The 24,351-nt window shown below is 46.4% G+C and overlaps 1 protein-coding gene across 1 annotated transcript in view; it reads right to left on the minus strand.

Annotated features, from left to right (window-relative positions):
* Nucleotides 1-24,351, minus strand: part of SLC1A2 (solute carrier family 1 member 2) — a 102,227-nt gene that overhangs the window by 50,105 nt on the left and 27,771 nt on the right. The gene's annotated exons all lie outside the window — the stretch shown is intronic.

The raw sequence follows: 24,351 nt of genomic DNA on the forward strand, positions 1-24,351 counted from the left end.
GCCTGTTTGGGATTCTGTGTCTCCCTCTCTCCCTGCCCCTCCCCGACTCGTGCTCTGTCTCTCTCTCTCTCTCTCTCTCTCTTTCAAAAATAAACATTATAACATTTTTTTAAAAAAATAAAAGAAATGGAGATATCAACCCAGCTATATCTGCCTCCAAAACCTGAGCTCTTTCATTCTTGTATCAATAGCCCAAAGTGACCTTTGGATTATCTCAGGTCAGAAGGGTCATGACCTAAGTCACGCTAAATTCAAACGCCTCTGAGCTCAAGCCTTCCCAATCCTGGTCATGGAAAAGTCATAAATGTGGGTGGTCCAAGTTTTGCCTCTCTTTTGGAAAGCATGGTCTATCTAGTTTTTTAAAAATTCAATCAACTGTGGTTTTTAAAAGGTCATCTGCATTATCAGGGCTTTGCTAAGCTGCCCAAGAGTCATGCTACTCAGCGTCAAAGACGTGTGGCTTTAAGAAGCACGTGATCCCCTTCAGCCCTCAGTGCAGCCCAGCCCTTTCCCAGATAAGCCCCATGCTGTGATGAGAGTCTTACAGGGGTGGTTGCGGGTAATGAGTACACTGCCTCTTTTTCCAGCTTGGTCATTGGCAGGCCAGTAAGATTTCAAATTTAGGCTTGGAGATTCACATCGGGAGGCCAATTTTTTTTACTTTGCCAACTTAAGACCCTTTTGTTAGTTGCCATTTACAATCACCATCGCGTGATTCAAAAAATCCCTTAAGTCTTCAACACCGAGAAAGACAGGTCACGGTCTCTGAATAAATGGCAATGCCTTCGAAGATGGGAGGGAGCTAGCCTTACCCAGATATTGTCTCCAGAGATTGGGAAAGGCTTCCTTTGGAACCAGTAGCAATCGGCGGACCAGGGGTTTGAAATCACTGGTAATAATGGAAATCGTGTGGGTTTTGGAGACAGGGAACCTGGGATTTAAATCATGCCTCCATCACTTGCTAACTGTGTGGTGTGTAGAAAGAAGGCCTTGGGGCGCCTGGGTGGCTCAGTCGGTTAAGCGTCCGACTTCGGCTCAGGTCATGATCTCACGGTCCATGAGTTCGAGCCCCTCCTCGGGCTCTGTGCTGACAGCTCAGAGCCTGGAGCCTCTTCAGATTCTGTGTCTTTCTCTCTCTCTCTGCCCCTCTCCCACTCACACTCTGTCTCTCTCTCTCTCTCAAAAATAAATAAACATTAAAAAAAAAAAAAAAAAGAAAGAAAGAAGGCCTCGATGCCTACCTTGTGGACATTAAACATGGTAAGATAGGTTAGGGGCCTCGCATGACACCTGACATGGGTTGTGACTTTCTCCAGGCAGCACGGAAACATACGGTATTCATCAAGTTCATTACAAGGGTGACGTTTGCTCCACCATTCCAACAAGACACCAAGCTTAGCTTCCAGAGTCTCAGATTTAAGACCAGGGACCCAAATACAACTACGTACTCTTTCCTAACAGGCTCCTTAATATACTCGCTACCAAAATGTTTTGAAATTAGGAATGATGTCTCATGATCTGGTTAGAATACCCAAATGAAAATATTAGTCAAAATATCAGCATCTCGGTGTCCCCTTCGTGGCCTAATTATCTACTCATCTAGTTAGTTTTGGGGCAGCCTCTGACTAGCTGTCATGTGTGTGCTAATGATCACTCAGACTGTCTGAAAAGAAAGTAGGGCATGACTGCTCGCAGCAAGCACATGAGGGCCAATCTGGTCAGCAAGCAAGAAACACCACTTCCTCTAATCTCCACAGGAAACAGACAGAAAGGCTCTTTTTACAACACAGCAGGGGAAAATGATCAAAACGGTCTTTTTTAACATGGGTAGACCATATGTTTCCATTGGGATCTTTTGATAGTTTTAAGCATTTCTCCAGCCAGTAATCTAAAGCTCCAAACCAGGAAGCGGCCAACAAAGAACGGAGGCCGTGTGTGTTCTGAAATGGCGAGTGCATCCGTCAGCCAGCCTTTGGCATCACTCTAGGTCCCCTTGAGATTGTAAACCCCTCTGCCTCCTGCTTCGTTTGAATCCCTTTTGCCACTGAAGTTAGACTCAGGCGCACGATTGGTATTTAAGTGAGACTAGCAAGCATTTCGACCAAATGCTCTGGCAAGATCCAAAGGATATAATGAAAGTGTTAGGCACCAAAACAGCCACGTCAAAGTGAAGACACGCCAGTGTTAGGTAAACGCACGCACGCAGTCCAGCAGTGTGGCTGAGTGTCTGATGCGCACAATGCTTAGTTGTACGCACCTGCTGTATGTTTAATGGTTTGTTTCTCAGGCCATGACAAAATGTCCCCGAAGCCCTGAATCAAAACGGCCACATCAAAGGGGCAGCATCAAAATGCCACGAACCCACATGTATTTATTGAGAGGATCCCTGTGACTTCCTCAGCTCCCTTGAAATTAACCAAATGCTCATGGGCTCAGAGGAGGTTCTGACATCGGCTCGTAGAGAATGGTTTGCGACGTACATCAGGAACCCAGCTTGCATCTAGGAACGCAAAGTCCCCTAAAAACTCTTGGTAGCAATTCTATACCAGCCTACATGATCACCACATCACCGGAACACAGGAGAGCCTGAAGTGGAGAATATTATAGAACACAGCATCACATCATACTATACAACAGTGCAGAGCTGTTTGTAAGACTTATACATACATGGCATATGAATGCTGGTTACTGAATGCACATAATAACAGTGGCAGTAACAAGGATACCTGGTATTTACCAAGTATTCTATATGTCAAATGCTATCCTCAGGAGAGTAAGGTGTAATCCCTGCTCTTAAAGAGCTTGTCAAGGGAATCTGCTTTACATGTGGGTCGTGGTCAAGCTCTGCAGGGGGTAGCTGGGGAAATGGGAAAAATGGTACCCAACATAGCTTTGGGGAAGAACAGTGTTCAACAACAGCTCCCAGGAGGGCTGACACCAGAGTTGTATCTTAAAGAATGGATCTAATTCAAACGTCTATATCCGTCACCAGTCCGTGAACCCTGGGAGAGCAGGGCTGGATCTTTCACACCTGGTACCAAGGGCTTGATGACTATTTGCTCAAAGAAATTATAAATGGGAAAGCAACTACAAAGGGCAGTCACCTTCCTTTCTCCTGGGAATGAGGCCCTTTTACGGACAGAGTGGCAGCATATCGCTTCTGCAAGCCTCTTTCCTGTCTTGCGTTTATTCCACAGATTTCTACTGGACACATATGACAGGTCCCATGCTGTTCTGGATGCTAAAGATATCACAATAAACGAAGCAAGCAGAACCCTTGCTCTCATGCAGTGAACATTTTAGCGGAACAACAAATAAATGGACAAACATATTTCACGTGGAAATACGCGCTGGGAGGAAAATGACACGTGGAGAGGAGGCGTGCTATATTTTGCATCAGGTGGCTGGGGAAGGCTTCTGTGATAAGGGGGCCTTAAAAGCAACACCTGCAGGGAATGAGGGCTCTCTTACATGAATCAGGCAATTTATCCAGAGCTTAGGAAATAAACGGAATGTACACCGTTTAGAAACCTGTATTTCCACACTGGAGCCCGAAGCTCCCACCAGATGCAATCCCGGGTGTCCACATGCTGGTTTCTTAGCACAGGCACTGATTCAAATGAATGTTGAACCAGTAACGCCGCGCTCTATTACCATCATGCATATGATGGGAGTTTCGGCTGTCCCAGCTCCCAGCAAGAGGAATGATACCAGGGAGAGGTGAGCTGGACACCAAAGGAAGGCTAAGGTCACAAAGGCCTGCACATTTGCTTCCCTGGCAATGAACAGAAAGGGCAAGACCTGATATGGGCAAGCTCACCGGAGAAACACAGTAAGTTAATTCGAGTGTGTGCACTTACCCCCTTATCATTCCTCCCTTCCTACAACCTGTGCCTGTGTACACAGAAAAGCAATGAGGAGTTTAGAAGCTCAGGTGTGGCTTGGTGAGATCAAGTCCATCCAGCCTGATGCTGCCCAACCCCGCTGACCACCTCTGTTTCCACTTGAGTGCCTTCTGGATGGAACATTTAGCAATGCAATTCCTTAACACTGGAAGTTGTGCATGCCAATTCCGCTGGATCGCTCTCTATTGGCCCACAAAGGAAGGCCATGTGATGGGACATCTGTTTGGATAATTGAAAACTTCAAGAATGAGCCTATAATTTCCTTCAGCCATAACGTCTCCGCTGAATTAGTTAAACGGCTGTTAATTTCGCAGTCGCTGCCCTGTCCCTTCTCACGCAAATCCACGAGTACTGTTTCAGCTTCTCGCGCAAGACTTCCTCTGGGCTCGAAAGGGAACATGTAATGGGGCCGGCTGGTGCTGAGTTTTAAACTATTCTGAGAACCTGCTTTTCATTAGCATTCGATTTCCCTTGCTCTGTCAAGAGCCTCTAAGAATAGGCTCGTTAGATGTGGGCTCTGATTCAGATTTCCTGCCCGCACACTTCAGTGTTGCCTTATCTGGCACCATAGTCTTTCTTCCTCCTCCACTGGCTCAGTGAGGTGGCAACAGAACATTCCCCAGGGAACCTAAAAGCAACTGATGTGTTTCTGCCTGGAGGATGTGAGATCTCCAAGGAGCATCACCATCCAGCCCTCTGCTGTGCAAGTCCAAGAGCCTGAGGAGACAATGCCCAGGAATTGCCCTAAGGGGGACTCCTAGGTCAGACCCTCAAAAACAAAAATAGAGCCTGCTGAGGGCCTTTCCTCTTGGGTGGTTGGCGTGTTTGGAAAACAACGCTGGAAATGCCAGTGCTGTCACAAACCGGTGACTATAGCTGTGACTGCCCCACATCTGGGATTTCCCCAGCTCCCTAAAGAATGCCACCTTTGCTGTGAAAGGGACTGGAACTCTAAGACAGCGGGGCATTCCCAGCCCACCAGTCCCTCCACCCTCGCTAGGTCCTGTGAGACCTGGTTGAATGGTGTCATGACTCTCCCTCTGACAGCCACTGGGTCTTCAAGGACCCTGTGAATGAAATCTAAATGTTTGCAACCTCCAAATCTCCCTCCGGTCCCTTCTTCTGTTCATCTTTGGCTGCTATGTCCCCGTCTCGAATCACAGACATGCTTTCTAGAAAGGCCCTGCCAGTGGGCCACTCTAGACTTCACAAACGATACTCCTTTTCTATGGCTTTTTCCTGAGCATCCAAAGGTCTGGTTCAAGAGCACAGTTTAGAGTTTTCCCAAATCATGACAGGATCGGACCTGGGAACAAAATGAAACTGGAAGTCAGGAGGCCTGGGTTCTAATTCCAGGCCTGCTGCTACCTGGTAGCGTTGGGAATAGCATGGGGATAAAACGGATGTAAGGCTACTTGCCCATGACCAACAAACAGGGAACAAAGTAGTATGAAATGAGAAAAACAAACTCAACGGAAGATACCAATAGGGTTTAGGTGTCATTTTTGGCCGATTTTTATTTTTGAGGTTCCAGGCTCTTCATCTATAAAATAAGGGGGGTGAATTAGACATTCTTTACCGTTCTAAGATTCTGTGATTCTCTGGGGGTGGGGGGAGGATATTCACAACCCTTGGTAGCTTCCATTTTAGTTACTCAAGACTGAATAAGCTTACACTTTACCATGAGATGAATCATTTCATCAACCATGAGGGGCAGCCCGATCACTGCATGTCAGTCCCCACAGGGAGAGGCACATGGGTGACTTAGAGACAAGAGACAAACCAATAATAAAAATAAGCACCGTTTCTTTATGCCCTTACCTCCATGTTTCCCTCACCTCTCCGATCTCTGCTACAAAAGCATATTTTTGTAGCATTACTAATGCTGAGTTAGGGGTCAAAGTTGTTACACAATTCAGACACGGGCATCTTCTTAATCCCCCATCTACCCTTGACCAATTCTCAGTCTAGATTTCTAAGATAGGCAGGTCAATGCCACAGGAACAGACTCAAACAGGTGAACCCGCACTGGGAGCCAGCCAATTGCCAAATTCATCCCTGAATCACCACCCATATCACTCCCAGTCAGCTCTCATGGAATTGGAGAGGTGGCATTCACAGAAACATTCCAGATGAAAAACTGAGGGAAAGGAGTCTTTTCTTCATAACATTTCCCAAACCATGGGGCCCAAACTGGCTAACGACATGAATGGTAAATATGGAGCTAACCAGGGCTGGAAGAAATTACAGGAGACAGAATCCTGAAGAGATAAATAAAAATAATACTCATTTGGCCCAGAAACAGAAGTTAAAACACCAGCCACCAATTGATTAGCAGCTGCCAAAAGGCGACTTGGTGGAATGCAATGACATAAATGTGTGGCCATTGGATTCTTGCTTAAAATCTCCCTTTTCCAACCATGCCTGGGACGAGGCATTGATTTCTCGGACAACAACATGCAGCTCACCGGGTCATTACAGAGCTTCAATGAGGTAATACTTAAGAAAGCACAGGCCGAGTAAGTAACATGTAACTGACACTCAATGTTAATTTCCTTTTTTGTCTTAAATGCCTAACATGGTGCAAAATGACCATTTCGATGGTCTCTTTACCGTTGAGTTTTGGCAATAAATGGTACTTGCGTTTTTTACAAAAAGAAAAGTCACAAAGGCGCCTAGGTGGCTCCATTTGTTGAGTGTCCGACTCTTGATTTCAGGCCAGGATCCAAGGGTCTTAGGATTGAGCCCTGCATTTGGGTGGATGGGGGAATGGGGGCTCAGGATGGAGCTTAAGATTTTCTCTCTCTCCCTCTGCCCCTCTCCCCTGCTTTCTCTCTCTCTCTCTCTCTCTCCCAGAAGGACCAGAGTGGGTGGGGGCCTGGGAAGCTTCTACGCTGTGGAATAACTGGACAACCTCCCAAAGAACATCAGAAATACAGTCTTAAGTATAAAACCTCTGGGCTTTTGTGAGATCCTCCCAAGGTTAGAGACTTAAACTGGCCTTGATACAACAGATTTCCCATTTCCAGAAAGGCTCACCACCCAAAACAGAAATAAGATGCCACGGAATAGGGACCCTCCAGGCCTGGGTGAGAGACTGGGGTGGGGTGTTTAATCATCTCCAATTGGCATAAAGGTTATGCCATGACCCAAGAAGACACTGGCCAGCCCTGTCTCCAGAGAGGCATTGTCACTCCGGAAGTAGTTGCTACCCACCTGCGGTTCATGGAACAACATGAAAATACCCTTTGCAAACATCACACAACTCCAATAAATAGGGAAATCCATGTGGCACGCATTCTGGGTTTTGAGCCACAGGGAACTTGGCCCTGCTCCCAGTTTGCCTTGAAGCGAATGGTTTCCTCCGGCCAAAATGTCCTCTCCACCCTAGCCTCCAACCCTGCCTTCATGAACTAACTTCTGTTTCTTCTTCAAAACTCGGGGTTTTTTTTCCAGTATGACTCCCCTCAGAAAGTCTTCACTGACTTTTAGATGCTCCTTCTGCAGTTTACCTGTGTTTATCCGGGCCGACCTCTCTTGAGGCATTTATCACAATGACCTATCTGTTTCCCCCACTGGAATATAAACTCTTTGAGGGCATGGCCTTGTCTTAACTCCACTCTCTCTCCCTCAGCACGGTTCTGGTATATGGTACATATACATATCAAGTTCTGTATGTTACATGAGTGAACCAATGAATGGGCAACAAGCTAGAAGGCATGTTCTCATCACAGGTTCTGTGGAGTAGTGCCCTGAAAGCCTAGGAAATATGGAAAGAGGAGAAAAATGAGAGCAAAAGCAGCGAACACCTGCATTAGGAAAACCCACAGGTGGCAGGAAGGGGCAGGCTGCTACCAGGTAGGTCTGGGCCCTTCCCTGCTGGCAGCTTTGATCCAGCTGCCTTGCCCAAGGCGTGGTGGCCCCAGTGCTCGCAGCATTCTCAGGGGAAGAGGAACCATGCACCCATCTAGGCTTGGCTAATGAGGCCTTCAGGGGACACCGATGAGGACCCCGGAAGATGCCGTGGGATCTAATTGCCAAAATCAACATCTCTAAATCTGGACCCTCCAAAATGTCCTTCTACCAAAGTGCATGACCACTCTTTCCTTTTCCGGAAGTCAGTGGAATTCTGATTTTGAGAAGCCCTCTTAATTAACAGAGCTCTGGATTTGGCCCTCAGGACTGGGAGGCTCTTCTTTTGGCCCCTGAAGCTTCCAAGCTGAGCCTTCCTAGCCTGCCAGGCAGGACAGCAACTGGGATGTTCACAAGTGGCTTAGCTTCGGTGCCTTCAGGCACCAGGCAGAGACCAGGCACCAGGAAAGGTAGCTGGGACTTCCTGGACGTTCTGGTCACACCTCACAGTTGTTTTTCATCAGTGCAGCCCTTGCCCTTCTTCGCCCTTCTTTGAGCAGAGCGGTCCCTGTGCCTTTTCTCTCCTTCTAGACCAGGCGGCCAACCTTGCAATGCAACGTGAACTCCAAACAGGAAGACAGTTGATGGCCGTGAGATTTCCCAGGGCTGGCTCTGGAAACGCCACACTACGCTTCTGTGGGGAGATGTTGTAGGACGTCCTTTATGCCTCTCTGGAGGTCTCCAAAGGCGCCCACTTCTGGCTCCCAGAGGCCTGAAATTTCTCCTTGAGAGTCCCATCCTTCGCATCTCAGATTGAAGCCGCAGCCCGTGGAAAAACAACCCTTTCACTGACAACCCAGAATGAAGGAGCTTCTAAAAACAGGGTTTGCTGGGGATGGGGGACCCTTTGACATGAGTCCTGACCAGAACCACACCCAGAAACTAAGTAAAAGGAGGGCTGCTCAGGACATTGGACACAAGCTTTGCCAACTGCACGCTGTCACCCAGGGTCAGTTCTGAGCTTAACTGTGGCCTCAACAGGGTTTCTTGGCTACTAACAATTTCCTTTTTCTCTCTCTTTTTTGTTTTTAATCTGGATGCTAGTTTCACATGTGTGTTCAATTTGAGAAACCTAATCAAGCTGGCCACTTAAGATCTGTGTGCTTCTCTGTAAGCGCATTGGACTTGAACAAAAAGTTGAAAAGAAACAGGCAAATGAAATTATGTTGTTGGCCCCCAAACGGCTGATTCCCATAGCGGTGCCTTTGCCGGCAAAAGGTGCAAACTTTGCCCACCTTCTACCTGGGAGGCATGTGGAAAGTCTCCTTCCGATGAGACAAAACCAGTAGGATCTGGGGTGACCCGGTTATAAGGGGGTGGTCTCACTGGCCAAAAAAGATGCCCGTGGTCCTTATCTTCCTGCCGCTTTTCCATGTCCATAGCTGCAAAGGTCCCTCAACACATTACCTTCTCTTCCATCAGGAGACCCTTGTAGGTTCTTCACCTCATGTTCATCTTTCCAGTTACAAACAATAACCAACATTTCATCAGTCGGATTTATTAACAAGTACGTTAATAATAATATCATGACAAACCAACATGTGCAGAGATCCCAAAGAACTGTCATATCCATTACCTTACTTTGTCTTCACGACATCCCTGACAGGGGAGGAATGGTCCCATCTTAGAAATGGAGATTCTGGGGGCGCCCGGGGGGCTCAGTTGGTGAAGCATCTGACTCTTGGTTTCGGCTCAGATCATGATCTCACGGTTTGTGGGATTGAGCCTCACGTCAGGCTCTGCGCTGACGATGCGGAGCCTGCTTGGGATTCTCTCTCTCTCCCCCTCTCTCTCTCTGCCTGCCCCTCCCAGCTTGCTCTCTCTCTCTCTCAAAAAATAAAGAAATAAACATTTAAAAATTTAAAAAAAGAAAGAAATGGAGATTCTGAAACTTGCCAGAGCTCACGGCGCTGAGAAGCAGCAGGGGCAGGGTTTGAACCAGGTGGTTCTGCAGCCAGGATTAAACCTGCGTTGCCATCTGCCTTTCAGTCCAGGGCTCCTTGGGTACATCCTTCCTAGGGGTGTTTGCAAAGTGACAGACACCCTCGAACTTCCAAACCCACCAAAGCGCTATTAACCCAGAGACCTGTAACCCAGCACCCAGGGAAGGAAGGCAGTGCAAGGAGCGAGCTGCCCAGTGAGGGAAAAGCAGCTGCTGGCTGCTTGCCTTAAATGACACAGGCTCTCGGCCGCTGGCCTCGGGTGTAGCATGGGCTAAAGTGGCAGCCACTTAACTGACTCCTCCCCTCAGGCCACCGGGGTGCACAGGTGTCACCCTGTCCCCGCGGACTCAGGCAGCACATGCTGATGTGAAATAACCTTGAGCTCGTCACCAGCAAGGACTCCTCACCTCAGAAGGGCTCAAATATCTGGTAACCGGTAATAATAAGGATGCAAATTATGACGAGGAAAATAGATAGTAAGTCAGGTCTATGCAAAGCTTGCTTCGTACCAGGCACTTTTCTAAGAGTTTTAGGTATAGGAACCGAGTTAACTCTCACAATAACCTCATGAAGTAAATACTATTACTAACAACCTTTACCAAAGGGGAAACTGAGGCACAGAATGGTTAAATTATTGGTCCAATGTCACAGTTAGCAGTTTGTAGAGTCTCGACTTGAACGCAGGCAGTCCTAAACTTGGAAAAACAGGTCAGCTCTCTCTCTCTCTCTCTCTCTCTCCAGCCCTAAAAAAAAAAATCCTCTTTATATTTGGTAATTTTATGCTGGCAGTAAATATCGACACTGAGTATTTAGCCAAAAGAGTGATTTTGCTTAAGGGGAGAAGAGTCCGGAGAAAACAAGGAACAGGTCTAGTCCAAACCAGACATTGACGTTTAAGAGCTATATACACAGTCCTCACAGAATCCTAGAATTTGGGGACTGGACAGGCTTCTGGTCCTCCGTCAACCTCAAAACAAATGATTATCTGGTCCAGAGGCCCCAAATCTGTCTCTGGGTCATTTGTTAAAGACACAGATCTCCAAAATTTATGTCCACACGTAGATGTTTTTTACAGTAGCTTTAAGATTATGAAACATGAAACTGCCAAAACCTGGAAGCAACCAAGATGTCCTTCAGTAGGTGAGTGGATCAGCAAATTGTGGTCCATCCAGCTCTTATCCAGAGCTTAAGAAAAGAAAAAAAATCAGGGTGCCTGGGTGGCTCAGTCGGTTAAGCGTCCGACTTTGGCTCAGGTCATGATCTCATGGTTCGTGACTTCGAGCCCCAGGTTAGGCTCTGTGCTGACAGCTCAGAGCCTGGAGCCTGCTTCAGTTTCTGTGTCTCCCTCTCTCTCTGCCCCACCCCTGCTTGCGCTCTGTCTCTGTCTCTCAAAATGAATAAACGTTTAAAAAAAAATTAAAAAAAAAAACACAAGCTACCAAGCCATGAAAAGATATGGAGGAAACTCAGATGCACATTACTAGGTGAAAGTTGCTAATCCAAAAAGGCTACAAACTATACAGGACACTCTGAAAAAAGCAAAACTATGGAGATACTAAGATCAGTGGGGAGGGGCAAGAGAGGGGTGCAGAGGTGAAGTACAAAGGATTTTTAGAGCAGACATAATTGGTATGATACTATAATAGTGGATACATGTTAAACATTTGTCCAAACCCATAGACTGTTCAACACCAAGAGGGAACCCTGTGGGCAACTATGGACCTTGGGTGTTTGCAGGTTTGTCCCTGATGACAAATGTATCTCTCTGGTGTGGGTTGTTGATGGCCCCCGCAGATTATGCGCGTGTTTGGGAACCAGGCAGTGGGTGCATGGAAATCTCTGTACTTGCTGCCCAATTTTGCTGTGAATCTAATGCTGCTTTTAGAAAATAAAATCTACTGGGAGAAAAAACCCAAACAGATTTTGGAGCCCCATCTCGGAATATCCCAAATGAGCATGTCTGGGTGGGGCCTAGACCCCTGGGCTGTTTTCAACCCCCCCCCCCCCCCCCCCAGCCTTTATTGCAGGCGTGAATGTCTGGTCAATGACCGAACAGTTGCAGTGAAGGGGGGGTCTGATGCACCACACCCCTCACCATCTTGACACAGCACAGCTTCCGCCGCTACAAAGCTCTTCCTTCATGGTAAACCTGAATCTGTTTCCCTGTAGCTTTTACCCACTGGTTATTTTTCTACCCTGCAGAGTGATTTAGTAACACTGACCATGGTTACTCTCAGGCAACTAATTGCTTCAGTGCACTCTCATTAACTCCTCCCAACGCTCCCACAAGGTAGATGCTATTATTATTCCTTCTTAACAGATGAAAAAACTGGAGGTCAGAGGTGAAGTCATTTGCCTAATGGCTGGTGAGGGGCCGGGCTGAGACTGAAAGCGCCAGTTCTACCTGAGCAAAAGGCTCATGCTGTTGATCACAACCCAACACTTAGCGATGCGTGAAGCCTGCCTCCTTCTCCATCCACCAGCCTTCCAGGAACATGAAGACAGCTTTTCTCTCTGCTCAGAGTTTCTCTTCCTCAAGCTCCCCACCATCCTGGTTGCAGCGCCTCAAGCCACTTACACCCCTTTACAACGTGCCTCCTGGACCGGACACAACCATCCAGGTGGGGTGTGACCACATCCCTGCTCCCCCGAGCTAGTCAAGGCAGGCTTTCTAGCCCTCAGCTTGCAGCACCTCAGAATGCGCCAGAGCTGGGGCTCTGACCCCCCATTTGGGGGAGTACTGGTAACAAATAGGGACCACTGATTGACTTTTTAGTACGTACCGGTAGTAGGCATAATAACACCACCACCCCCCCCCCCCAAAATGTCCGTGTCTTAACCCCCAGAACCAGTGAGTATGTGAGTTGCAGGGCAAAAAGGAATTAAGTTTGCTAACCAACCTTGAGATGGAGAGTTCATCCTGGATTATCCAGGTGGGCTCAACGTAACCACAACGATCTTTACAAGTGGAAGGGAGACAGGAGAAGAATTAGAGTGACAGCAGCGAGAAAGACTCACCCCATACTGCTGGCTCTGCAGACAGAGGAGGGGGCCGTGAGCCAAGGAATACGTGGGTGGCTTCTAGAAGCTGGCAAGAGCGAGGAAAGGCATTCTCCTTTAGCGCCTCCAGAAAAGAATGCAGCCCGCTGACACTTGGAATTTAGCCCCATGAGCCCCATTTTGGACCTCTGCCCTCCAGAAGTATAAGAAAATAAATGTGTTGTTCCCAAACACCCCATTCGTGACAATTTGTTACAGCAACAATAGAAAACAAATGTAGTCCCAGACCCTAGGCTAAGTGTTTCCTACATTATCTTGCGTGATGTTTACAATAAACCTGAGAGGCAAGGTGGCAGCCGCTAAGGTTCTCTCGGTACCCACCCCTCACCTTCTAGAGCTCTGCCCAGAGCAGCGGTGTGCTCAGACAGCTACGTGCCTCTCAGCCTCCCTGGCTGAGACACAGGCCGAGGCCCTGGGCACCACCGTCTCCCTTCTCCCAGCTCTGAGGGAGCTGTGAGACAGACACAGGCTGAAGCAGCATCTTGTTCTCCTTGGCCGGTCACCAGTTCCAAAGGCTGGCTGACGCAAGGTCTCTGGTGGCTCCCACCACCAATGGAGGCATTTCAGGGCCTCCCCGGAGGGCCTGTGCCTTTTCTTACTGAAGTTCCTTCCAATGAGCCACGCAATTTGTGGCTATCGATCAGGCAGCTAAATCCTCGGGTCCCGAGGTCTCCACCAGTCAACTCAGCTTCCCGACTGCCCGATCACTTCTGAACTAGTTGGACGGGCTGATTTTACAGGTGAGAACCTGAGCCATCCAATCACCAGCAGGGTTATCCTCTCACCAGGAAAACGGCTTCTTGAGAGAAGAATGGGCATTTCACACACCGGCCGCTTGTTGAGACGGCTGGTTCACAGCATCCTGCGTGGCCGTGGCCCAGTCCACGAGCAGACTACAGCCTGTTCCGTTACCCACTTCCCCCGTTTTTCATAGACAGATGCAGTGTTTGGTGTTTGAGTACTGTATTACTTCTCCCATCGGAACCTGAAATCTTTTTTTTTTTTTTTTTTTTATTATTATTTTTAAAAAAAATTTTTTTTTCAACGTTTTTTTATTTATTTTTGGGACAGAGAGAGACAGAGCATGAATGGGGGAGGGGCAGAGAGAGAGGGAGACACAGAATCGGAAACAGGCTCCAGGCTCCGAGCCATCAGCCCAGAGCCTGACGCGGGGCTCGAACTCACGGACCACGAGATCGTGACCTGGCTGAAGTCGGACGCTTAACCGACTGCGCCACCCAGGTGCCCCAGAACCTGAAATCTTAATGGACTCTTTGACGTTGCTCCTTTGAACGATCCTTTCCTGAGCCCCCGCTTACTCTTCCTGCATCCATGATGCTGCATTTACCATTGCGATACATGAGTGTTGTTCCCTTACTGTCTGAATGGCTTCCCCAGCAGACTTGAGATTCTATTCACGAAGGGCCCATCTCTACCCCTGGACCCAATACGTATTAGATGCTCAATAAGAATCTGTTGAGAGATAATGACTCGGAGGTACGAGAGGCCCCAATTCCAGAGATCTGGGAAGTGCCTTTGGCAAAAGCCTACCCAGCACAGGGGGCGGATAAGAGGTTCCTCCCACGGATGTGGATTTGGAGAGGAGCCAAACAAAGCACGAGGAAAGGGTACATGAAACTCCTTAGCTCGGGGTCTACCAAAGCTCAAACGGACAACCAGTGACCTTGCCAAAAGCAACTGCAGCTTGGAGTTACCGCAGGTGGACGCAACGTGACATTTTATGCACTTCCTGAAGTCGCTCTGGCCCCACCTGCCCTCGGCTCCCCAGGAGCCGAGTTCAGTACGTTGGCCATTGAACACTACTTCATTCCACACTGTTACCAATATTGTATCTAGTTCTGTCAATCACTACAGGCATTTAAAAATCTCCCTCAATGATTGTAGATTTGCCCAGTTCTTCTTTCTTCTTTCGTGTCTGTCCATTTTCACTTTATATATTTTAAGGCTACGTTGTAGGTATGCTAAAACTTGAAAGTTTAGGTCTTTTTTGTGAATGTAACCTCTCAGAACTATGAAATATCAATCCATATCTTTAACAGTGTTGAATGTGGGGCGCCTGGGTGGCTCAGTCGGTTAAGTGTCCGACTTCAGCTCAGGTCGTGATCTCACGGTTTGTGGGCTCGAGCCCCGCATCGGGCTCTGTGCTGACAGCTCAGAGCCTGGAGCCTGCTTCCGATTCTGTGTCTCCCTCTCTCTCTGTCCCTCCCCCGTTCATTCTCTGTCTCTCTCTCTCAAAAATAAATAAAACGTTAAAAAAAATTTAAAAAAACACCAATGTTGAATGTACCTTTATCTGATATCAATATAACACTCGCATGTATGTTAAAAAAAAAAAAAAAAAAAAAAACTCCACAGCAACTAAAGTGAAAGTCCTTCATCCCAGGTGTTTGGGAAAAAAGGCTCAATCTTGCTCAGTTTACAAAATCTTTCATTTTTTTCCACGCAGGGTTTCTTCGTGCGTCCGTGAGTTATCTAGTGGGCTCTTAAATCAAGACATCAAAGCCAGATCATACCCTGTCTTTGCTTGAATCCACTGTATAATGGCACGCACAATGCCAGACACCTAAAGGGATTCAGTCAAGACTAGCAGATCACATTCCGTGCTGGGACAAAAGAGGGGAACAGGTAGGGGCTGGGTAAGGTCTGTGATGTTCCCTGGACTCCAGCATATCCTAAGGCTTTGCGTTAACACGGAACTGGCAGGCTCTCTCGCCCTGCCTCCTTCGCCTACCCGCCCTCTCTCCCTGTCCACCCTAAGTGCCACATTCAGCTGACACTCAGCCCTTTGTGCCTTACCTGAGAACAGATCCAACCCTACGATCCGGTCCTGAGAAATCACCATCACACAGTATGGGGAGAAGGGGGAGAGGTTTTACATCACACACCACCCAGCAAACACATAATAAAATTTCATTGGAGACAACTTTCTTCATCCTCCTCATACACCCCAAGTGTTTCTCCTCGTTCTCTTCATCTTTCACTCTCCACTTCCCTACCCCAGTGAGCAACACACAGCCTGACTGGCCGCCCAACAGCTGCCCCCCTGCTGTTCCTCAAGCACGATCCCGATCCCGATCCCGATCCCAATCCCGGTGGGTCTCAGTCCCCAGCCCTGCCCACTTACCAAGTGTTCACACAAAGCCTCTTCCTCAGCCACTAAGAAAATGTGACCTTGTCCCATACCGTTCTCCCCAAAATAATGAAGAGAAGTCACCAAATCCATCTGTTCCCTTTACGTAAGGATTCTTTCTCTTTATGGCTAAGCTCAGTAAGAAGTAACTTTTACAATGTTAATGATAACAGGCTGGGTATGAATTCTAAAACCTCTTTTAATTTGCAGTGATAAATTTCAGTAAAAAAAATTTTTTTAAGTAGGCTTCATGCCCAGGGTGGCTTGAACACGGGGCTTGAACTCACCATCCAGAGATCAAGACCTGGGCTGAGATCAAGAGTCGGATGCTTAATCGACTGAGCCGCTCGGGCTCCCCAAACTGGGTAAACTATCATTTAAAATTTTCTTAACTAAACATCAATGCTCTTTGATTTAACCTTGTTATTGAAAAGCACTAAAGGTGCTTATCTGCTTTCCTGTCTCAGGAAGTAGAATCTAAGGCATATGATAAACTCGAATGAAATAGTCAAGCTTTTCCACTTGGAGAGTGTTGCAATAAATGCCACACACAATCTTTGAGGGGTTAGTCCACACGACCGTTTCTTCTCCCCTCAACATCATTTTTCCCCCACCAATTCTCCCTGTCGGTCTGTACAAGTGCTTATAAACTCAAGGGTAACACAAGATTGTTGTTGTCATTGTGGTGGTTGTTTTTTAATTAGAATCATTCAACAACATTTAAAAGCTAGTAGATTTCACATCAAAGTCCATATTTCTCCCTTTTCTTAAAGTACCAGAAAATCTAGATAACCTGGAACCTGAGTGGTTCTAACCATTCCTGAGTGGCGACCATCAGCGAGAACTGAGAAGTGATTTTCCCTTAGATGGGCATGGGTTTGCCAGCCAGCCAGTCACCATGAGTCCTTATTTCTTCCCTGACCCCAAGGCCAAGCATCAAATACCATTTATCGTTGTGCTTCCATTGCTATTTCTCTGAAAGAAGTATTAAGAGGAAAGTAAACTGCTTTCTAATTTCATTCACACACCTTCCTATGATGGCTCTTATGGAGTTAGCAGCCCCTGTCCCATTTAGGTTTATCACTGTATAGATGGGAGCTGTCCCTGTGTGCTTAAATAAAATCCCCAAACAAGGAATGAATATTTATTTGCCAGGTTACAAAGTAGGTACACTGTGGGTTAACAGAGAGAATCACGTTGTTACCAAGGGTGTCACCTAATTTACAACTTCCAGCCAAGTTTCCCAGGGGACAAGTGTGAAAACATAAAGCCAGTGACCTGGGATCTCACCTTCCCTGAGAGCAGGCAGAGTCAGTGCCTGGGAATAATCTAGGACTGGCTAGCAGATTTCAGAGGGTGGAGCAGGGTTTCATTGTCTTCTCAGCAGATCTCCTTGGATCAATGGCTCCAGGATTACAACTCTCTAGAGGAATGACTTAGCATGTGTTAAAATGCTAAGAGTGACTTCAGTCTTTTTTTACAAGTCTACGGGGAGGGGGAGGGGGTGTGTAAATTTGGTAATTTGGACTCCGACCTTACAGTCAAAAAGATGACAGTTATTTGCATTAGACATTTTATACCATGTGAGAAGTGACTGTTAGTCATTTTACAGATGAGGAAGCAGGATTAAGTAAGTCGCCTGTTATCAAATAGCTAGGAAAGGGCAGAGGTAGGAATCACATCCCCGCCTGCCTCTAATGAAAAGCTAATCCTTTTTCACTACAACATGGTGGCTGCAAGAACGTGCAGCTTCATGCAAACGACATCCTTAGATGTTCCTTAGTTACTGCATCATGGACCTGACCTTGAATTATCCCAGGCAAAGTGTGTGTATATGTGTAGATGTGTGTAGAAGGAAGGGGTTGCTGTTTTTCATTGTTTTATTTTGCCATTCTTGAGTAAACTTGTTGTTCACCAGTCTCACTAACTCACCCAACCTCAACTTCATAGCTCATAATTCTTAAAATATCTATATTTAGTTATTGAAAGCTATATTCCCTAAGGATGTTGAACACATAGGTGGCTTCAGGCCAAATCCTTTCCAACTTCAGCCTTAGTAGCAACAGGAGGTGCAAAATGACAGGCAACATGATGAAGTCATTGGGAACTAATTAGCCTAGGTCCCAGAGCCGAAGTCCCAGAACGCTCCTCATTACTTATTCTCAGTGACGTTGATCCCGACCCAGAGCAGGCCATTTGGCTTAACTCCACGGCTGAAGAGAATGTTCAGTAAAGGATTTCTAATTTGAGATTTTCCTCTGAATGATGTGAGGCCTCATTTTTCAGAGAAAGAAAGATGATTTGTCTGAGTTAGCATGAGGCTCCTTACAATGTTGCAAAGCAAATCTCATAGTCTCGGACTCACCCCACAGAAGACAAGGGAAAAGGTTTCTTAGCACCTGTCATCTAGTTCCCTTTGAAGGTGACCACAGAGGTCAATTCCCTAATTGTATGCTATTGATTCATTCCTTACACCCATTGGGCTTGGTTATCAATCTGAGTACTGATTATACTACTGTCTTTTAGGCAGCATACCAACTCTGTGATAAGTGACTTCCTGCCTGTGCTTGTTCTGTACAACAAGTCTGTAAAGGGGATTATTATCGTCTTCCTTCGATAGACAAGGAACCCAAGGGAACTAACCTGACTTAAATCATCCACTAAGCAGCAGAACCACAGAGCTAAATATACAACTCCAAAGCCCAAGTTTTTCAAGACTACATTCAAGTAAGTGGTCAGCCAATTCAAATACTCCATCTTTTGGTCTGCTCTTTATAATTAACTAGAGCTTAGAACAGGAGTCAGCAAATCACAGCCCACCATATGGCCCACAAAGCCTAAAATATTTACTATCTGATCCTATGCAGAAAAGTTTGCTGACCTTGAGCTTAAAAAGTAGTAAACCAAATCCCAAATGTTCCATTCTGTTAACTGAGGTCTCTGTAGTACTTGGGACCAGAGGATTCTATGGCATAGTTTCGATTCATGAAAATAGTTCTTTTCATTGATTTATGTAAATGACCCTGAGTAATAACAGTTGGAAACAACTGTTTCGGGGCGGGGGTTGTGGGGTGGGTGGCGGGTACGAAATAGCTCTGGGTCTAAAATATCCACTTCCTGGATCACTGCATAACTGTTGGTTAACCAAAACCCAAGGAGAGTTTTACCCATCATGAAGAATTTGGCCAAGGGGTCTGTCCCACTGAGTGTAGACATAAGTGTCCATGGGCCTCTCTCTGTCCATGCTGATGGAGGGTTGGAGAGGAAGCCTTTCACCAGCATGCAAATTGAAGATATGCTGTTTTTAGATGGCTGCCAGCATGCTAAGCCAATGGAAATAATGATGAAGAGACAGTAAGGCATTTTATTCACGGTTTTCAAACGTAGCAAGAGGTGTTTAGTAATCTTCGTGTAAAACAGACATCTGAGTCATCCCAGCAGCAGGGAGTTCTCATGAGTCATAAAACACATACTGGTCCAGAATCAGGTCTTTGCACTGGCTCAAGAACACGCCTAGAATCATACCCCATACTAAGCCACCATACTCCCCAGTTGGGATCCAAAAATCAATGAATCTTTATGGTCTGACTCCACCCATGTGCTCAAATGTACTAGGCACACCATGTGTCTATCAGGTAGAGTCGTGCAAGGCTTCAGGAGATGGGCTGGAGGAAACAGCTGCAAATTCCAAAACTATCACTAGTTTGTTGTTTGAACTTGAGCCTAAGATTCATCTGTAAAATGAGGTAATTGAATCGGATCCCTCTGTGGTGCCTTCCAGCTCTATAAGTATGGAGAGCGGAAGGTCCACTAATAGTATAGAAACAACTCTTGAAAATATTGATGACATATTATTCATAACTCACTATATCTCATTATGCAATTAGTGTTATTATAATTATCATTAATGTTATCATTGTTATTAGCATAATAAAATAATAATATAAGAATAATAATACACTTATTAAGTATTTTCAATGTGCCAGATGTCATTTGTAGAGGTTTCTGGAATAAGTAGGAAAAGAAGATTCTATGTTCTTCCTGTGCAGTCTATCTTTCAGACCGCAGGTTAACAAACCATAGCCATGGATCAAATCCAGCCCACTGCTTATTTTTGTAAATAAAGTTCACTTGATAAGCCAGGCCCATCATTTCACTACTGCCTATGGTCGTTTTTGCACCACAACAGCAAAGCTGAGTAAGTTCAGCAGAAACCCTAAAATAATTGTTATCTGGCCCTTTATAGAAACAATTTGCTGACCCGGCTCATTTAGCCCCTACGCTGCAAGCCTCTTGCCTCCCTAGTATCCGTTGACTACTCTTTCGGCTCTCCCCTCTTGACTTTCCTCGGGGTACCTTCCCTCCTCTACTTACCACACTGTGGGCTGGGTGGATCTGACCCATTGCCTATCTCAGACCTGGCGCATCAGGACATTTCATCCTCATGACCATGAAGATTTAGGGGCAGGAATGTAGGATTCAATCAATCCTAAGACTTTTGCTGTAAATAGTGGCCAAAAACAAAGCTTTTTTCTTTTTTTTTTTTCCCTGACATTTCTGAGCTACAAGTATGCGACTACAGAGCTTCCAAGAGCCTTCATAGAAATGACTTGCCTGTGTTTGAAAACAAAGAAAGACGGAGAAAGAAAGCCTCGTGATAACATTTTAGACTCTGGATCCAACTATGCCTGAAGCTACAGGTAGACTTTTTAGCTAATAAGCCAACACCTTCTCTTTTGTTGGTTTAAATCAGATTCAGTTAGGCTTCTATCACCAGCAACTAAAACAAAACAGTCCTTTGAAACTGACATAACCATTCCCCCCCCCCCCCCCCCCGCAAAGACTTATCTGCCCAAAATTACATGAGCTAATGAATGGCAGGGTCTACACTGAGCTCTGTAAGATGAAGGAACCAGTGTCCAGAGCTCTCCAGAAGATCTGGTTAGGCCAGGGACAGGACCAATAGGTTATTTTCCTGTCTTTGAAGAAGGAACGTTTCAAACCACATCTCTGTTCTCTAGAGAGCAGTTCCTTGGGGATCATCCTGTTTTCTACGTCTGACTATCCCAAGACAAGGCCCCATAGAGTACCAGCTCCTCATGTGCTAATTTGGAGGAAGTTATAATGAAAAGCGGTATCACAGCCATTTGTCAGCCCTTCATTCTTGCCATACTTAACTGGGAAGAGAGGTGCTGCAGAGAAAACTGACTGCCTCCTGTTGAAGCTCTCAGTTGTCCAGCAATCAACATACGTAAACAGGCAGTCTCAATGCAGGCAGCAGGAATGAACCTCAGGCAAGGAATGAATCAGAGCAGCCTTTGAAGAAGCACAGATTCTGTGAAATCTCACCTACCTAGAACTATCTATCCCACAGGGCATTGCAGGGGAGCAGAATATGCCACCCCAAACTACGCCTCTTTGGCATCAGGGTTATTTGGAGCTGAAGGCAATCAAGACCTACCAGACTCAGGAAAAGCTTTTTACCACCCACCCCCCAAACTGCCTAAAAGAATTTAGAAAGGGGGCCTGTACCAGGGAAAGAACTATTATCAGGGATAACATTTTCATCTCAAATACTTATCTGTATGGCAGGGCAAACATTTTTTTTAATGTTTATTTATTTTTGACAGAGAGGGAGAGACAGAGTGTGAGCAGGCGAGGGGCAGAGAGAGGGAGACACAGAATCCGAAGCAGGCTCTGGGCTCCGAGCTTTCAGCACAGAGCCCTACGCGGGGCTCGAACTCACAAACTGCGAGATCATGATCTGAGCCGAAGTCGGACGCTCAGCTGACTGAGCCACCCAGGCGCCCCGGGGCAAACATTTTTTAATCAAACATTTGTTCTTCTCCTCTTCCTGGTTATGCCTTTCTCCCTTTTGAAGCCCCAGACCCCTATCTCTTTCTTTAGCTCACGATGGTATATAAGTCTCAAATGCCTGGCTGTCTTTGTGTCTCATAGCTTTGTGGGGTTCCTGGACATACATACATAATTACATTTGTTTTTCTCCTATTAATCTGTCTTTTTATTACAGGCAGGTCTCAGTCAAGAATCTCGAAGTGTAGAGGAAAAAATAGTTTTATTCCTCTGTTGCATCTTCTTATATTCTGCTTTACAGAAAAAGACAGGGGCACCTGGGCGGCTCAGTCAGTTAAGCGTCCAACTCTTGGTGTTGGCTCAGACCATGATCTCACAGTTCATGAGTTCAAGCCCCGAATCAGGCTCCAGCCTGTCAGTGCAGAGCCTGCTTGGGATTCTCTCTCTCCCTCTCTCTCTGCCCCTTCCCTGCTTGCTCTCTCTCTCTCTCCCCCAAAATAAATAAACTTAAAAAAAAAATAAATAAAGAGAATGACAGACTCCAGGAGGAATAGTATAGTGCAGGGTGTGGAAACACAATCTCTCAGAAAGGTCTTTGGTTGGTATGTGACTCAATGGTATACCTTCACCAGCTGAAGACTTTATAATAAGGACTGGACCTCAGACAGGCATCCCGGGGGACATGCCAGGCCCTCTGTCAGGGGTGTACTGGTCCCGACACACCAAACCAAGAGAGGATGAATTCTAGAATTTTGAATGATTTTCAACCAGAAGAGCTGAGCATAAGTTGAAATGTAAGGATGGATGGATGCATGGACAGATGATAGATAGATAGATAGATAGATAGATAGATAGATAGATAATAGATAGATAGATGATAGATAGATAGATAGATAGATAGATAGAGACAAAAAAAGTACACACTTAACCATAGCATATACAAAGATTACAGATAGCGTTCTGGAAGGATCACAGGATACGGGTAATAGCAGAGGACTCTCAAGAGAAGAACGAATAAATAGGCATCTCATGTGAGAGAGAGACTCACTGATCACTGCATACTCTTCAGTATGGTTTGAATGCTTCCCCATGTGTTTATTACTTTTTCAATATAAGGATGGAAAATAAGAGGGGATTCTCAAAAACATACTCCACAACAAACCCCTCTTGGTGCTTTTAATGACCCTAGAAGTTAAGTGACCAGAACCCCATTTCCTCGGACTGCCTGGTTAAGCTTTCTCCTCTGAGGCTTTGTTGTACTGGCCATGCAGTCGTTCACCCTGGTATGAACTCTGCTCGTGCGTCACTTCCCTAAGCAGAGAGACGAGACAACGGGACCCACCTTGTGCCAGGCAAACATGTTACGTGGGCTTTGTTGCCTTTGGGTCTGCCCTAGTTCAGAGGTAAAGGTGAAAGGGTGACATTAGGGAGTCCAAAGTCCCAGCCACAAAGCCTCCAGACCCTCTGCACACAGCCAGGGACAGGTCAGGGTTTCCTTGGCCCAGAGATCAAAGAGCTGGCCTCAGCCCGGCCTCCAAGGTACTCAAAGTTCTTGGAATAGCCTGAGCCCCTCATTGACCTTATTACAGCCGGTGGATACCATTCAAGACTTCAAGAGAACGGGGGACACATAGATGGTTCGGTCGGTTTAGTGTCTGACTTCAGCTCAGGTCGTGATCTCGTGACTCATGGGTCCGAGCCCCACATCCAGTTCTGTGCTGACAGCCGAGAGCTTGCTTCAGATTCTCTCTCTCGGTCTCTCTCTGTCTCTGTCTCTCTCTCTGTCCCTCCCCTGCTTCCCACACTCTCTCTCTCTCTCCCAAAAATAAACATTAAAAAAAATTTTTTTAAGGCTTCAAGAGAATGGGACATGAAATAGACTGTCCAGCATGATTCTGAGCCACTCCATGCCCCCCACGCCAGACATACACATGCACAGGTACATTCCACAGGAAGAAGCTGGGTCTGGCTTTACAGCCCAGTGCTACTGCTCTCTAGCGGAACGAACCTCACCAACTCCTTTTTCATCCCTAGAGCCTGCTTCCTTATCCACACAAGGAAAGAGGATTGTAGAGAAGATTAAATTAGATGCAATCATTTCTGCTATAGATGCCCGCCACATAACAACAGTACTGTCCTTCCCTCGTTCCCCCTTCCCTTCGGCGATTTCAGAAATAAAGGAGCGCTTTTCAAAGAATTCAACGGACTGAAAGACAACATAAGCTTCTGTCAAAATGAACCTTCCGACTTCTTAGAAAACTCCGCAGACGCTCCAGTGGGATTCAGGTCTCTTGGACTCTTACACAATAAGTTACGTAAGGGTCATCTTATTCCCCCAGCGTGCCCTCTCAGATTACAGTGTGCAGGCTAAGGTCAAAAGGAAATTATGTAAGCATAATCCCGGGAAATCGGCATACAAAGCAGGGCCCAGTTCAAGAAGCAAACCAGCAGTATGTTACCACGAATCTCGGAGGCCAGAAACTGCTAAACATATAAAACATAGTTTGAGTACATTTGGTTGAGAGTTGGGGAGGGACTCGTGGAAATATTTTCTAAACGGTGTATC

Source organism: Panthera leo, chromosome D1 (assembly GCF_018350215.1).
Source record: "Panthera leo isolate Ple1 chromosome D1, P.leo_Ple1_pat1.1, whole genome shotgun sequence".
NCBI classification, from domain to species: Eukaryota; Metazoa; Chordata; class Mammalia; order Carnivora; family Felidae; genus Panthera; species Panthera leo.